General features: G+C 52.2%; 2 pseudogenes; one reads left to right on the top strand and one right to left on the bottom strand.

The window, feature by feature from the left end:
• Window positions 1-7,892: 7,892 nt before the first annotated feature.
• Window positions 7,893-8,596, bottom strand: LOC120256661 (annotated as a pseudogene).
• A 308-nt stretch (window positions 8,597-8,904) lies between these two features.
• LOC120256663 lies at window positions 8,905-9,966 on the top strand (annotated as a pseudogene).
• Window positions 9,967-16,692: the final 6,726 nt, after the last annotated feature.

Raw genomic sequence — 16,692 nt, 5'->3', positions numbered from 1 at the left:
TTCGGGTAGAGGGATCTCGGTTTTTGATTAGAACCTCCCTAAATCTACTAACAAAGGCTTTCAAGTCCTCTTCAGGGCGTTGAGCTCTGTCCTGAAGATCGGCGATGGTTGGCTTCTTGCCAATGAGATAGGATGGTTGAGAAAGTTAGTGGCGAGATCCTCGAAGGATGTGATGCTACCAACCCAACCGGGGAGACTCCCGAACCACCTAAGGCATCTCCTTCCAAGCTCTTCTGGAAGAGATAAATAAGGTTGTCCTTATTATCCCGGGGGAGTGTCGGAAATGAAAAAGTAGCAAGTGATGGTGTAGGTCACCTTTCCCATCAAACTTCGCAAACTTAGGTATCTTGTACCAGGGTGGTAGACTGACATTTGGACAATGGCACATAGCTGCCAGAGAAAATTTTTAAGTTGTAGCCGCTTGGGTTAACTCTAAGACCTGTCGCTCGAAATCTTCCCGGGAATTGAAGATCAAAAGATGAGATGCATTCCCGGTTGGATGAGGAGGGGGGTTAGGGTTAACCCCAAAGGAGACTCTCTTTCAAATCCTACAGGCGAGGGGATTCGGTCATGGGGTCCTACATTGGGTTGTGAAGGGTAGCCTGAGTTAGGCTGGATAGATAGACCAGGAACATGGGAAGAAGGCTCTTGCTTTGCTAGACGAGGATAACCCTGATTGCGTTGAGAAAAAGAATCGATCGGGTATAGAGGTTGCCGATAACCCAAGTTGGGTTGTGCCTATTGACCGGGGCAGGGGGCGGAAGAGTCAAGTGTCAGTCAATTGAGACAGCTGGACATGGTTTGACCGACCGGTCATGGGTGGAGCATGGCCTGCTTGACCCGATGTCAGATGGCAGTCAGACTGAGGAGGAGTCGGTAAAGTAGTACGAAAGAAGGGATTTCGTCTATTGTCCATTAGTCATCATACTAGTAAAAATTGAAATAAAAATAGCATTCCTCCCCTTAACATCCATAGGAGTAAATGATTCATCCCAATCCGGATGTTCAGGAAGGGCATTAAAGAGATGGTTCTGTCAGCAGTCGGAGCGAGAGTCAGAAGCGGCAGTAGAAGGAGTAGGAGCTGTAGATGCCAAGTATCTAGGGCAGAGGAAGAGAAGCAGTACTCGACCGTAGTTAGAGGTCTCCATCCGCTTCAGGCGAATATTACCTTATCACTTTTTGATTGTATAGTTTAGTTACCCGTTCCAGCCAGATACAAGTTTTTTTCAAAGGAAAGACATTCTTCAACGAGTGAAATCGAAGCAGCAGCCCCCTCGGCATACTATTCACCGAACATCACAGTGGAAGCCATACGTGGGGCGCAAAGAGCTTGTTCCCTGTCGTGATGTGATCCCACTCATCATTAAAAGAGGGGCCCTCTCAATCATATCGAAATTCGACATCACTTTTATGGATCCGGCGATACGCGGGTTCGGGCTTCTCCTTATATTATATATTATAGGTCTGACTCCGGCCCCAAACAAAGCCTGAGGTGAATTCGACAAGGGGAAGTCCAATTTCTATCTTGCAACCAATGCTTGACAAAACCGATCCTTTCTTTCATTTGTTGGATCATTCTACGCTGTCGGGAGGGGCTTTATCTCCCACGAGACGTCCCTATAATCGTCCTGCCCTCGCCAAAGAAGCTTCAGTGCTCGCCTTACGAGCGAAGAATTAAAAGAGTGACTCGGCCCTTTTCCTTATTTATAAAGTAAAGACACGAGGGCAGTTCCATGGAAATATGACTATCAAGTAGTCCTTTTAAATCCTACAGCTCACAGTACAACCCCAATAGCTGATACAGTAACCAATATATCTTGAGTAGGTGGGATGATCAGGAGCGGTAGATGCTATACTCCAGAGGACTTGGAAAAGCTTCGTAATGAGGAGTTGGAAAGGCGAAGAAAGGAGAAGCCCATGAGGAGTTGTTAGGTAAGGGTTCTCATCATGATATGATGGTCACATTGTGGAGCCGGTTGTAGTTCGAAATACAGACCACAAGAAACCGGTCACTGAAAAGGAAGCTTGTGAGTTTCTGAAATTGATCAAACAGAGTGAATATAAGGTAATTGAACAATTGAACCGTAGACCTGCCCGCATTTCGCTGCTATCGTTGGTCCTAAGCTCTAAGCCACATCGCCAAGCCTTGTTGAATGTGCTGTGAATCAAGCCCATGTTTGTCATGACATTACCGTAGAGAAGCTCGATGGCATTGTGGGAAATATAACAGCAGCGAATTTAATCACCTTCACTGATGACCTGACGGTACTGGGCACACTAAAGCTCTCCATATTTCGGTGAAGTGCAAAGATCACGTTGTGGCAAGGGTACTCATTGATAATGGATCATCCCTGAATGTGATGCCAAGGTCAACATTGGCCAAACTTCCGGTGGATACGTCACACATGAGACCTAGTACAATGATAGTGCGGGCTTTTTGATGGAACACGCCGAGAGGTGATCGGGGATATTGAGATACCAATTCAAATTGGTCCCTACACTTTTGACATACTATTCCAGGTGATGGACATTGCTCCGGCCTACAGTTTCTTGCTGGGCCAACCATTCTCCTTTTTATTTTTATTTATAAGTAAATTCTATCTGTGGAACTCCTCTTTCCACCCCTTGTGAGTGATTCAGTGTGGAATTCCTCTTTCCACCCCTTTGTGAGTGATTCAGTGTGGAATTCCATCTCTCATAACCTGCTTCAACATCTGGGCTTTTGCCGGAAAGCCAAAGAAAAAACTGTTGTAACGGAGTCTCATAGGTATATAGAAGTTGGAACCCGACGCTCTAACCTATCCCCAAGCCAACCTTGGCTATTTGAGATCAACTGCTGCAACTACTTAAGCAGCTAGTTACCTCTTGCCCCGAGCAAACCAACCTTGTCTTTATGATCCTTCCTCCTGCTTGTTTGCTACCTCGATGGATCAGTGCCTCTTCTCTTTATGATTCAGGGAATTCTTCCTTTCGTCCCAAGGTGGGAAATTCACTTGAAAAATCTATCTTATTACAGAGAGGGGATTCACCCGTCTTCTTTTATGTTTCAAGCAATGTCGTCTTCGGGAGGGCCTTCTGGGGATAGACGGAGATTCAATCTTTTCTGGTTCCAGGAGAATGCGTCGTCGAAATCGGTACATTGAAATACAGATCAAACCATTTCTGCAAGAGATGTTAAGGGAGTTTTATCGTTGATACGAGGAAATCACTAAAAAACTTTCGCTAGGAATTGGCGGCGATGCTCCAGGATATGCCACACTACTCGAATTGTTTGCTACTGTACAGATGGCAGTGTCGTAGGACTTTTTTAAAAAACAGGAAATACGATTTCCATCGAATAGAATGAGTGTCTGTGGTTTTCCCGCAGGCTGCTACTTGAAGGGCTTCCTGGTTTTCCACGTCAAGGATGCGATGAAACCTAAGGATCTGAGAATTGATCCTAGTGAATTCCATTTTGACAGTGAAATCAAGATTCTTGAGCGAACGCTGTACCTTAATTGGATGCGTTCTTGGCTTGAGCATCTTCGATGGTCTCACTCCCTAGCTATGGAGGAGGACCCAACCCAACGTTCGAGCACTTATTCTCAGCTCCAGTGGTAACCCAAAGCTGGAGATCGAGTGCAGAAGTCAAAAAGAGAATTCCTGCGCTTTGGTCTTCAGTGGAAGGTATATGACCTTTTGCAGGTCAGAAGCCATGGAACTGGTCTCCAGGTATCCTGGAATCAACCGTGACAGAGATGTGCGGTTGGGTGCTTGGTGGAATCGCAGGTCAAGAATATTTGGTCAGGCTCGAGGGCTTAACACAACCCTTCACCGGTAAAGGAATCTTCGAAATAAGACTTTAGGCACACCTGAGCTGAGTGTAGAGACTTTCACGAATATTCCGGTGAGGTCCCGACCCGACGTCGAAAGCCCGATATGTTATAATGTTTTGAATTAATGTCGTCAACAACGAATAGGAAGATCTATCCATTGGGTTCGTGTAGTCGACTGTACTGAAATGCGTCTGCCCGAGCAATTTTCATATTTAATAGAAAGAATTGATGTCGACTAGATGAGAACAACTTCCATTGACAGAGAGAGTTCCTCCCCATAGCCATACAAGAAAGCTAACAGTAACAGAGAAAGTGGTCGGTGGGTGGGTCTAGGCTAGGACTGGTGGTTGTGTTAAGTATTGCTTGATGCTCTGGAACGCGTTGTCACAGGCTTGATCCCATACTTTTTCGATCCCTTTCTTCATTAGGCGTGAAAACGGTTGACACCTTCCTGATAGGTTTAGATGAATCTTCTGAAGGAGGTATTTCTTCTTTGTAGCCGTTTGAGTTCCCGGAGGTTAGTTGGTGGTTTCATTTCAAGGATGGCTGTAGTTTTTGCTGGGTCAACTGTGATTCCATCTTTTGTAATAACAAATCCCAATAACTTTCCAGTTACTACCCCCAGAAAGCATGATCGGGGATTCATCCTCATGTTCTGCTTTCGAAGTATCTCCAAGACCCTTCGTAGATCTGCGAGGGTGATCTTCTTTCTGCTTTTTAACTGCGAGGTCATCCACGTAACACTCTACTGTTTTATGTTGTTGATCTCGAAATATCTGCATCATAGCCCTTTCTAGTAAGGTAGGTGGCACCAGCATTTTTGAGACCGAATGGCATCACTGTATAGCAGTACGTACCGAATGGAGTTCTAAAGGACGTGTGCCTTTTGTCGTCTGGATCCATTTTTTTATTTGGTTATACCCAGACAAGCCATCCATGAAAGACATCTGTTCATATCTGCGGGTATTGTCTATCATGATTTCCGCGATCGGCAGAGGAAATTCGTCCTTAGGGAATGCGTTATTCAGGTCTCTGAAGTCAATGCAAACCCGAATCCGCCCGTTCTTCTTGGTCACTGAAACAATGTTTGCCAACCAATCGGGATCTTTCTCTTCTCTTATGAAACCCACAAAAAAGAATTTCTTCACTTTTTTCTAAATCTTCTTCATGAGGAGTGGATGAAAGCGTCGTTCCCTTGATTGAGGGGAGTATTGAACAACCTGCACAAGAGAGAGTAAAGAAGCTCAGCTGCCAGAGTAGAGTGGATCCTATCCCCTATTTACCAGCGAAAAAATAGGAGAGTCATCCGTCTAAGGAGAAAGCGGGGACGCCGAGATATTCTATGACCAAAGGTCGAGTCACGAGCTAGTTCCATTCAAATAATCAGAACCGTGTATTCTGACACGTTGTTGGAACATGACTCCGACAAAGTAAGTGAAGGAATACGGGATCATATCATGTTGCCTTCGGGAGTAATAAAGACTTTTCCGAGCCCTAATGTTGGACGTCCTTTCTCATCTGTTCTTGAGGCGCAGTCAAAATACATCTCCCAGGCTTTTGATGTGGGTCTTGATGCGACTTCAGTGCAGTAGACTGCTTCGTCAGGCAATTCTTCTTGCATAGCAATTTGAAGTGCTCCCGTAGAGGATGTGCTCCCAATAAATCTGCCAGTGCCTGTCCTTTCACGGCCTTTTGTGGTACGAATATTATGTCATACTGTTCGAGCCTTATCGTCTATCGGGCGTTCAGTGAACCTGCTTTGGTCACAAGGATCTTTAAAGGGTTGACTCCTGACACCAGGTAATTGGTGGGTAAGACCAATGAAATTAGGTAATGTCGCATCTTATGTGCTGCGAACATGAGAGCAAGGCATTCCTTTTTTTCACTGGTTATACCGGTGTTCGGCAGCAGTAAGTGAAGGCAGTCGGTAGACCATAGATGATCGAAGCCCAAAAAACAAAAGGCGGCCGCAGGCCGATGATGCTTTCGAGCCGTACTTTCTTCCTTCTCGAGGAGCTAGAACAGTAGCAGGAGAATCGGCATCCTTCCCTGCTGGCCCTACCTTCCCCATAGGACCAAGGGTGCTTTGCTTGTTTGTATGGATTCACCTTCTCCTTGTCGAGTCTTGAAGGAGGATGAGTGGTATAGTGATCCTAGAGGTGTGTGCCCCTATGGCTCAATCATGGTTTAGCCGGCCCAATGGTGCATACTCTCCTTCCATGTCAACCGGAAGCAAAGGTATCTTGATCCTATCTTGTCATCACGTGAAGCGCAAACTCCTCCTAATCTGCTTCTGATCCCTTTATCTTCTGTGTCTCTACTTGTTGACGGATTGGAAGACCAAGACCCGGAAGACCAAGAACTCAAGTGAGATTGAGCTTGTTCGGAAAGCGGTATCCATCTGAATGAGACTGATCGCATTATGGGATAGAAAACGAAGACAAATGAGACTGAGGCAACCTAGGGTGACAAGGATAGATAGGGTGAATGCTCAGAGCAAGGTCAAGCAAAAGTGTGAAAGGGGGCATCCCAGAGATAGGCCTTAGAGAAGGGAGCCCTTTGTCAAGCGATTGGAGTGACCACAGAAGCGTCACGGTTCAAAGCTGGGAATCTCTGTGTCAAGCCCTTGCCCTTGATCTATGTCTTTATATCAGTGCAAGAACATGTTCACTTTCCACACGCTACATCAGTGCACGGCTCTTAGACAAGTTTCATCGAAGATTCCTTCCAATTAACTCAGTTCCGCGCATTGTTGGAGAAGGGGGATTCTCGTTCAATAGACAGAGTCGAAGCTGACTGAGTCAATGACCAGAGAGAGTAGATCAGGCTTCCGGCTATGGGGATGGCGAAACCCATTATCATCCATCCTTACATACAATAGAATAAAAAAAGCATTTGTTTGAGATCTATATGAGAATGAAAGCCTGTCAGCGGTTAAGTCAGCGAGACCAGTCACATAAGCCCCTTTAGAGATAGGGGCGGTCAGAGGCACTGTCAACCTTAACCGGCACACGCACCGGGCATAATCAACTGATCCCGAAACTTCAATCGAGAGAGAAAGCGAGTCCGCGGGACCAGGAAGACAAGCAAAGGGAATAGCCGAAACTTCCATCGCAACAATTTCATTGCCTCAGGTTAAACAACCGAATTTCCTAGCTCCACTAATGGGTAGTATTAACAAGAACCAAAGTCAGGAAATCAATAAAAAATCAGTCTGTTGTAGTAACTGGTGTAGGAGCATACGCATAAAAAAAGCCATTTCTTCCGTTCGGGTAAAAAGACCAAGCCAATCGAATCAAATAAGTCAATAACTCACTCAATAAGAATAAGAGGATCTTCTTATTGAGGTTGAGTGAGGGGAACTGACCAATGACGAGAGCTAAACGAAGGACTCATTTCCATAGCGGGAGCGTACGCGAGGAGCTAATCACGAGAGGCGAGCGGGTGGTCTCGATATTATCATTTTTGTATAGATATGGTTCATTTGGCAAAGTCACTAAATCTTCAACTACACAAAAACAAGAAGAGTCTCTCGAGAAGGCTTTCATTTGGTATATCCTTGTCCCTGTCCCTTTTTTTCAACCCATTGATAGGTTGCGAGCTTCAGATCTGTAGGATAGAGAAGGAGTTCCCACCTCTCATCCTTTTTCAAGGCAGCCCTCACGCATAGAGATTCCCCACTCCTTTCCCCCTGTGCCTCTTCCAATAGAGTTGGCTCCTACACTCTTTGAGTACGCTTTGGAGGTATGAGGTCTTGGAAAGGGTTCCCTTTTTCCCTATTGGGGCGAGCTTCAGCTATTGCTTTCCTATCCCTGACTGGCCTGATTGGACCGCTCTGCCTACTGGGCCTGGCTACCCCGCAACTTACCGCTTCAAAGCCCTATCCTTGGCTACCGCTTGCTTGCTCACTGCCCTTGCTGCTGCTAGCTTTCTGGCTACTGGACTACTTGCTTGCGGCTGAAGCTTGATTGGCTATGCCACTGTTTTTGCTACCGGCAGGAAGGACTACATGCGCATTTCGTGCAGTGGCTTGGAAGCAAGCTACCTTGACCATCTTCCGAAGTGTAAAAATAATATACTGATCAATCAAAGGCTTCCGTCGCGGACTGCTCTACATTCAGCCACGCCACAGTGACTTCCGAAGCGCTACGGACGGGACGAAATCCGGCAGCCAATTGCTGCGCTTGTTATTCGGAGCCAGCAATTGGCTAAATTCTTCCATAACATAATGGGGCGGGGTTGCGCGCGAGCCGAGTGACGTAGGTGCACAAGAGTACTTCGCGCCACAACCATCTCTTTTTTATAGGTTCTACGGACCGATGCCTGCTGCTTCATCTGGTAGAAAAGATTCATAGATATGCCTGTAATTAGAAGGAAGAACCGCCATAAAAATCTTCCTCGTGTATCATCTGTAGCAGAACTATGAACGGGAGCTAGCAATCCGGACCGTATTGAAGAGGTTCCTGAGACACAGCATGGAAGAGTCAAAATATTAAGAAGCGAGGTCCAAGAATGAAGAAGGGGTAGAATTACTGAATGAATACGAGCTGTGGCTAATACCCGAGGCATAAAAGAGGCATTTTCCACGGGATCCCGAAACCACCAGCCACCCCGACCTAATTCATGATGAGCCCACCAACTTCCTGGCGAGATGCCTACGGTTAAAAACAACCGACATGTCAAGATCCAAATTCGAATTGGTTCCTGGTCCTGGTCAGAGACCACTGTGTTCGCGCCGGCGGTCCAACAAAGAGGCGAAGTAGTGGTCTCTTTCTTTCCATTACGAACGACACGCTTCGCCTGCTCCCTCCCCTGTGTCCATTAGCGCTCCTGTCCAGAGCGAAGAGAAGGCGAAAAAAGCGCCGCCGAAGCAAGATGAGCAGGCTTCTATTGCTACGCAACAATAGAGCAGGTGCGCATTTTGTGCCCACAAAATGTTTGAATGATCGGGTAAAGAGCGAGCTTCTTATATGGGATCCGACGCATACAGCAGAGCGAAGCAGCGTTCCATTCTTTTCGGCGGCATCCTTCCGCATTGGCGGCGAGTGGAGTGCCACAATCCCATTCATCATTTTTTTGATCTACATAAGCCAAAGCCCATAGCACTGGCTACGTTTCCGGCATAAATGCGAGGAGGATGTATAGCTGATATAGGATCTTGTGGAACAGGATTTGATTCTGCAAGCGGTTCGGTACGAACGAAGAAATTTCGAACAAAAGGATCGGAACTCGCTGATAGGAAAGGAGAGAAAAACAAAGCAATGCCAAGAGCTCCGTCAATCCGCTGTTCATCGATAGACGAAGCTCTCTTTTTCATCTCGTGCCAGATGCAACAAAAAGATTAGTCCTTTTTCCTTCTCGCGAACCGCGGGAGCGCCCAGCGCCCAGAAGAGCAAAAGCTCATTTTCCTTCCAGGGTAAAGCGGCGCATAAAAAAAGGGCTGGCCCGTCAAAAAGTCCGGTTCCTTCGCGAACGAAGTTCAGAATCTACAAGGGTTCGTAGAACGAAGGGAGTGTACAACTGGGGCGCAGCCCCACTTTTTTGTTGGAGAGAGAGAATTGAGTTCTTCACTAAGTTCGAGACAAAGGAAAAAAGAAAAGTTTCTCTATAGCCTCCTCGCTTTGAGACATTATGGCTTTGGGGTCGACCCCGATAACAAAGAAGGAATCCATAAAAACTTGGGATCCAACACCATGATAAAATACTACCCTCATGATTAGACCATGTCCCTGAGATTTGATAAAAGAAAGGTGCATTAGCGGTTAATACGTTGTAATTGGATAAGTTATTAGGAATATGACGAAACGAAAGACCAAAGAAAGGAAGAAGAATGCACCAAAATGCAGGTGCTGCACCAAACGCTGGTGGTTGTTTCTTGTTGTAAGTGAATGCAACGAAAAGACCCGGAAATAACGAATAATGAGAGAATGAATTTATTGACATTTATTTTGTGCTCATTTCCTAATTTCTGCTTTGTTATTCCCATCATCCGGTAACCACAGGATGATCCCAATCTCTTTTTAGTAATAGATCTTTTTGATATGTCTCAGTCTCAGCGGCAAGGAAGATAAAATGCATCGAGTCGTTTATCAAGAAAGTGGACGAGCATGGTGGTCCCTATATCTCTGATCTGAGGAGTGTACCACTGTAACTGTAGTAGTTTTCAAGTCCGCTTAAGAGAGAGCTCGGCTCCTCAACTGGGTCTCGAGCTCTCTGATACGATCCTGAAGTAAGGATTTAAGAAAGCTCGCCGTGATGACTCAGCAATCTACAAGAACAACATGGGTACTCTAAAAACAAGGAGGCCTACAAGCATCTATAAGCCATCCATACAAGAAGAGAATACTTAAAGAAGTCTCGCGCTCCCGGATAAATAGTATCCAGGTCTCTCCTCAGCTTAGCAATCCATGAAGCAGCCTGACCTCCCCTGATCGCGTAGTTCGACCCTATCCTCATGTGTGGAGGAAGGATCGGTCCTGTGGACACTGAGGCATACCATTCAACATAGTCCTCGCGGTCGGTCAAATGCATCTCGAAGAAGTCTCCTCCAGCATTGAAGTGCCTAATCTGATCTCTGAAAGTGTCCAGTAAGCTATATCTAGCAGCTCCACCCGTCCGCGATGCATGGAAGGATTGGGGTGGCGGATCAGATGGCTGATCAATCCCAAACTGCCGTAACACTCTCTCACCCAGGTACCACTCGACGTGGTCCAGGTATATCAGCTCCACTCGGGCAAGGGAAGTACGGATCAGATATAGCTACAGCTGGCCTAGCAGCGTAAGGCCCTATCTCCAAAGGGCCTCCAGGTGATCTACATCCACATAGCATCAATCGGTCATCCACGCAAACGAAGGCAGAAGAACAAGCTTACCTGCGGAGGAGTCAAGGTATCAAACTCCTGTCGGAAAAAAACAGCCCCTGGTGGTGCATATCGTGGTCCCAGAAGCGGTACGACCACCTCATCCCTCGGGACGGCGGTCGGTCGACTTTGGAATCTCGCCCGCGGGACCATCGCGGATGGATTTGTCATCATAAAAAAACCCCAAGGGGCGAAGTTTCATCAAAAACGCACGCGAGTGGATCGGGGAGATGACACGGGCGCGCCCTTCCCGTCGTGTGGCGTCGGCGCCCGGCGCCGCGGGAGCCGTCCGAGCGGCGGCGGCATCGGCCCGGCGCCCCGCCCCATCGTTTGGCATCACATGAAAAACCCCGGGCGAAGTTTCCGCAGTTTTTGGATGACCGTAGCCAATGTTCGATCGGGGGAGTATGCGTCGGCGTCGGGGACGGCGGTCGGTCGACTTTGGAATCTCGCCAGCGGGACCATCGCGGATGGATTTGTCATCATAAAAAAACCCCAAGGGGCGAAGTTTCATCAAAAAGCGCACGAGTGGATCGGGGAGATGACACGGAGCGCGCCCTTCCCGTCGTGTGACGTCGGCGCCCGGGCGCCGCGGGAGCCGTCCGGGCGACAGCGGCATCCGGCCCGGCGCCCCGCCCCATCGTTTGGCATCACATGAAAAACCCCGGGCGAAGTTTCACGGATTTTTGGATGACCGTAGCCAATGTTCGATCGGGGGAGTATGCGTCGGCGTCGGGGCGGCGGTCGGTCGACTTTGGAATCTCGCCGCGGGACCATCGCGGATGGATTTGTCATCATAAAAAAACCCCAAGGGGCGAAGTTTCATCAAAAACGCACGCGAGTGGATCGGGGAGATGACACGGGCGCGCCCTTCCCGTCGTGTGACGTCGGCGGCGCCCGGGGCCGCCCGGGGCCCGTCCGGGCGACAGCGGCATCGGCCAGCGCCCCCGCCCCATCGTTTGGCATCACATGAAAAACCCCGGGCGAAGTTTCACGGATTTTTGGATGACCGTAGCCAATGTTCGATCGGGGGAGTATGCGTCGGCGTCGGGGACGGCGGTCGGTCGACTTTGGAATCTCGCCAGCGGGACCATCGCGGATGGATTTGTCATCATAAAAAAACCCCAAGGGGCGAAGTTTCATCAAAAAGCGCACGAGTGGATCGGGGAGATGACACGGGCGCGCCCCTTCCCGTCGTGTGACGTCGGCGCCCGGCGCCGCCCGGGGGCCGTCCGGGCGGCAGCGGCATCCGGCCCGGCGCCCCGCCCCATCGTTTGGCATCACATGAAAAACCCCGAGGCGAAGTTTCACGGATTTTTGGATGACCGTAGCCAATGTTCGATCGGGGGAGTATGCGTCGGCGTCGGGGACGGCGGTCGATCGACTTTGGAATCTCGCCAGCGGGACCATCGCGGATGGATTTGTCATCATAAAAAAACCCCAAGGGCGAAGTTTCATCAAAAAAAGCGCACGAGTGGATCGGGGAGATGACACGGAGCGCGCCCTTCCCGTCGTGTGACGTCGCGCCCGGCGCGCCGCGGGAGCCGTCCGAGCGGCAGCGGCATCGACCCGGCGCCCCGCCCCATCGTTTGGCATCACATGAAAAACCCCGGGCGAAGTTTCACGGATTTTGGATGACCGTAGCCAATGTTCGATCGGGGGAGTATGCGTCGGCGTCGGGACGGCGGTCGATCGACTTTGGAATCTCGCCCAGCGGGACCATCGCGGATGGATTTGTCATCATAAAAAAACCCCAAGGGGCGAAGTTTCATCAAAAAAAGCGCACGAGTGGATCGGGGAGATGACACGGGCGCGCCCTTCCGTCGTGTGACGTCGGCGCCGGGCGCCGCCCGGGGGCCGTCCGAGGCGGCAGCGGCATCGGCCCGGCGCCCCGCCCCATCGTTTGGCATCACATGAAAACCCCGGGCGAAGTTTCACGGATTTTTGGATGACCGTAGCCAATGTTCGATCGGGGGAGTATCGTCGGCGTCGGGGACGGCGGTCGGTCGACTTTGGAATCTCGCCCAGCGGGACCATCGCGGATGGATTTGTCATCATAAAAAAACCCCAAAGGGGCGAAGTTTCATCAAAAAGCGCACGAGTGGATCGGGGAGATGACCGCGGGCGCGCCCTTCCGTCGTGTGACGTCGGCGCCCGGGCGCCGCCCGGGGGCCGTCCGGGCGGCAGCGGCATCCGGCCCGGCGCCCCGCCCCATCGTTTGGCATCACATGAAAAACCCCGGGCGAAGTTTCCGCAGTTTTTGGATGACCGTAGCCAATGTTCGATCGGGGAGTATGCGTCGGCGTCGGGGCGGCGGTCGGTCGACTTTGGAATCTCGCCAGCGGGACCATCAGCGGATGGATTTGTCATCATAAAAAAACCCCAAGGGGCGAGTTTCATCAAAAACGCAGCGAGTGGATCGGGGAGATGACACGGGGCGCGCCCTTCCGTCGTGTGACGTCGCGCCCGGCGCCGCCGCGAGGCCGTCCGAGGCGACAGCGGCATCGGCCCAGCGCCCCCGCCCCATCGTTTGGCATCACATGAAAACCCCGGGCGAAGTTTCACGGATTTTTGGATGACCGTAGCCAATGTTCGATCGGGGGAGTATCGTCGGCGTCGGGGACGGCGGTCGATCGACTTTGGAATCTCGCCCAGCGGGACCATCGCGGATGGATTTGTCATCATAAAAAAACCCCAAGGGGCGAAGTTTCATCAAAAAAAGCGCACGAGTGGATCGGGGAGATGACACGGAGCGCGCCCTTCCGTCGTGTGACGTCGGCGCCCGGGCGCCGCCGGGGGCCGTCCGAGCGGCAGCGGCATCGGCCCGGCGCCCCGCCCTCATCGTTTGGCATCACATGAAAAACCCCGGGCGAAGTTTCACGGATTTTTGGATGACCGTAGCCAATGTTCGATCGGGGAGTATCGTCGGCGTCGGGACGGCGGTCGGTCGACTTTGGAATCTCGCCCGCGGGACCATCGCGGATGGATTTGTCATCATAAAAAAACCCCAAAGGGGCGAAGTTTCATCAAAAAGCGCACGAGTGGATCGGGGAGATGACACGGGCGCGCCCTTCCGTCGTGTGACGTCGGCGCCGCGGGCGCCGCCCGGGGCCGTCCGGGCGACGGCGGCATCCGGCCCGGCGCCCCCGCCCCATCGTTTGGCATCACATGAAAACCCCCGGGCGAAGTTTCACGGATTTTGGATGACCGTAGCCAATGTTCGATCGGGGGAGTATGCGTCGGCGTCGGGACGGCGGTCGGTCGACTTTGGAATCTCGCCCAGCGGGACCATCGCGGATGGATTTGTCATCATAAAAAAACCCCAAGGGGCGAAGTTTCATCAAAAACGCACGAGTGGATCGGGGAGATGACACGGGGCGCGCCCTTCCCGTCGTGTGACGTCGGCGCCGGCGGGCCCGCCCGGGGGCCGTCCGGGCGGCAGCGGCATCGAGCCCGGCGCCCCCGCCCCATCGTTTGGCATCACATGAAAACCCCGGGCGAAGTTTCACGGATTTTTGGATGACCGTAGCCAATGTTCGATCGGGGAGTATGCGTCGGCGTCGGGGACGGCGGTCGATCGACTTTGGAATCTCGCCAGCGGGACCATCGCGGATGGATTTGTCATCATAAAAAAACCCCAAGGGGCGAAGTTTCATCAAAAAAACGCACGAGTGGATCGGGGAGATGACACGGGCGCGCCCTTCCCGTCGTGTGACGTCGGCGCGCGGCGCCGCCCGGGAGGGCCCGTCCGGGCGACGGCGGCATCGGCCAGCGCCCCGCCCCATCGTTTGGCATCACATGAAAACCCCGGGCGAAGTTTCACGGATTTTTGGATGACCGTAGCCAATGTTCGATCGGGGGAGTATGCGTCGGCGTCGGGGCGGCGGTCGGTCGACTTTGGAATCTCGCCAGCGGGACCATCGCGGATGGATTTGTCATCATAAAAAAACCCCAAGGGGCGAAGTTTCATCAAAAAGCGCACGAGTGGATCGGGAGATGACACGGGGCGCGCCCTTCCCGTCGTGTGACGTCGGCGCGCCGGGCGCCGCGGGAGCCGTCCGGGCGGCAGCGGCATCGGCCAGCGCCCCGCCCCATCGTTTGGCATCACATGAAAACCCCGGGCGAAGTTTCACGGATTTTTGGATGACCGTAGCCAATGTTCGATCGGGGGAGTATCGTCGGCGTCGGGGACGGCGGTCGATCGACTTTGGAATCTCGCCCAGCGGGACCATCGCGGATGGATTTGTCATCATAAAAAAACCCCAAGGGGCGAGTTTCATCAAAAAGCGCACGAGTGGATCGGGGAGATGACACGGAGCGCGCCCTTCCCGTCGTGTGACGTCGGCGCCCGGGCGCCGCCCGGGGAGCCGTCCGGGCGACGGCGGCATCGGCCCGGCGCCCCCGCCCCATCGTTTGGCATCACATGAAAACCCCCGGGCGAAGTTTCACGGATTTTTGGATGACCGTAGCCAATGTTTCGATCGGGGGGTATGCGTCGGCGTCGGGGACGGCGGTCGGTCGACTTTGGAATCTCGCCCAGCGGGACCATCGCGGATGGATTTGTCATCATAAAAAAACCCCCAAGGGGCGAAGTTTCATCAAAAAAAGCGCACGAGTGGATTGGGAGATTACGGAGTTGGTGCGCCATCGTGCGGCGTCGGCCAGCGCCGCTACCGGCCAGCCCGCTCGATAACGTCTTGCGATGGCGGCCCAGAAAAAAAGGGGGTCTCGAGACCCTTTGTACCCCCAGGGGTTGCCTTGGGGGGATGTTTTTGCGGAGTTATATAGGGGAAGGCAATTTTTTTCCCCCATGGGCGTAGCATGCGCATGTGGCGCAGCGTCACGCCCGCGCCGTGCCACGCCGCCGCGGCACCACTCGCCGCCCGGTGGGCGGGTGGGGCTGGCCACCGCCGCGGTGGCCGGGTGGGCCGGCCACCACCGCCCGGCCACCCGCCCGACCGCCGGCCACCGGCCGGCCGGACTCCGGCGAGCTCCGGCCGGACTCGGGGAGCTCCGGCCGGGACTCCGGCGAGCTCCGGCCGGCCTCCGGCGAGCTCCGGCGAGCCTCCGTCGAGCTCCAGGCGTGCCTAATGGCCTAGAAAACTTGCCCAGCGCCCATTGGCCTAAAAAAACTTGCCCAGCTAGCCCATTGGCCTAGAAAACTTGCCCGGCTCGCCCATTGGCCCTAGAAAACTTGCCAGTGGCCCAATAGCGGAAAAAACTTGCCGTGCATGATAGCCCGAAAACCTGCCCGTGCGCAATAGCCCGAAAAACACTGCCCAGCGCACTAATAGCCCGAAAAACTTGCCGCAGCGCCTGATAGCCCGAAAAAAACTTGCCCGCACGCTAATAGTGAAAAACTTGCGCAGCGTGATGGCCCAGAAAACTTGCCCGAGCGCCTGATGGCCCAGAAAAACTTGCCCCTTGCATGATAGCTGACGTGCCCAGCGCGCTGATGGCCCGAAAAACCTGCCCAGCGCGCTAATGGCCCAGAAAAACTTGCCCGGCGCGCTAATGGCCCGAAAAACTTGCCCGGCGCTAATAGCCCGAAAAAACTTGCCGGCGTGATGGCCCGAAAAACCTGCCCGTAGCGCCCAATGGCCCGAAAAACCTGCCGGCGCGAACAATGGCCCGAAAAACCTGCCCGTAGCGCACAATGGCCCGGAAAAAACTTGCCCGCCGCGCATGATGGCCCGAAAAAACTTGCCCGACGGTCGAGGTGGTCGGTATGGCACCACATTCCCGAAATGGGGTTAAGTGGCCTTTCTAAAAAAAGGGGGTCTCGAGGCGCCCTTTGTACCCCAGGGGTTGCCATGGGCGGATGTTTTTTGCAGGTATAGTAAGGGAGGACACCTCCTCCCCCAGCGGATGTAGAGTGCTGAGGCGAGCTCGCTATGCCTGCAGTGGGAAAAAAATGGGCCATTTTTTTCGGCCCAGAGACCGTGACGCAAGGACCCATATATAAATTTAAGAAGAAGAAGAAGGAGGAGGGAGGGAGGGGCCAGGGGCCGGCAGGC

Source organism: Dioscorea cayenensis, unplaced genomic scaffold (assembly GCF_009730915.1).
Source record: "Dioscorea cayenensis subsp. rotundata cultivar TDr96_F1 unplaced genomic scaffold, TDr96_F1_v2_PseudoChromosome.rev07_lg8_w22 25.fasta BLBR01001549.1, whole genome shotgun sequence".
Classification (NCBI taxonomy): domain Eukaryota; kingdom Viridiplantae; phylum Streptophyta; class Magnoliopsida; order Dioscoreales; family Dioscoreaceae; genus Dioscorea; species Dioscorea cayenensis.
Note: the sequence above shows the minus strand (reverse complement) of the source record. Positions and strands in the feature narration are given on the sequence as shown.